This window comes from Fukomys damarensis, unplaced genomic scaffold (genome assembly GCF_012274545.1).
Source record: "Fukomys damarensis isolate Sample0158 unplaced genomic scaffold, DMR_v1.0_HiC HiC_scaffold_7, whole genome shotgun sequence".
Classification (NCBI taxonomy): Eukaryota; Metazoa; Chordata; class Mammalia; order Rodentia; family Bathyergidae; genus Fukomys; species Fukomys damarensis.
The window spans coordinates 20,192,187-20,192,403 of NW_022900919.1; positions in this window are offsets into that span (position 1 = coordinate 20,192,187).

The window sequence follows — 217 nt, forward strand, 5'->3', positions numbered from 1 at the left end:
GCTGGGGATATAGCTCAATGTGAAGGCCCTGGATCTAAACACCAATTTTAAAAGAAATCCTAGCCATGTGCGGTGGCGCAGGCCTTTAATCCCAGCACTAGGGAGGCTGAGGCAGGAGGATCACTGTGAGTTCGAGATCAGCCTGGGCTACATAGTGAGTTCCAGGTCAGTCTCCACTACATAGTGAGACCCTGTCTCAAAAAAAAAAAAAAAAAAA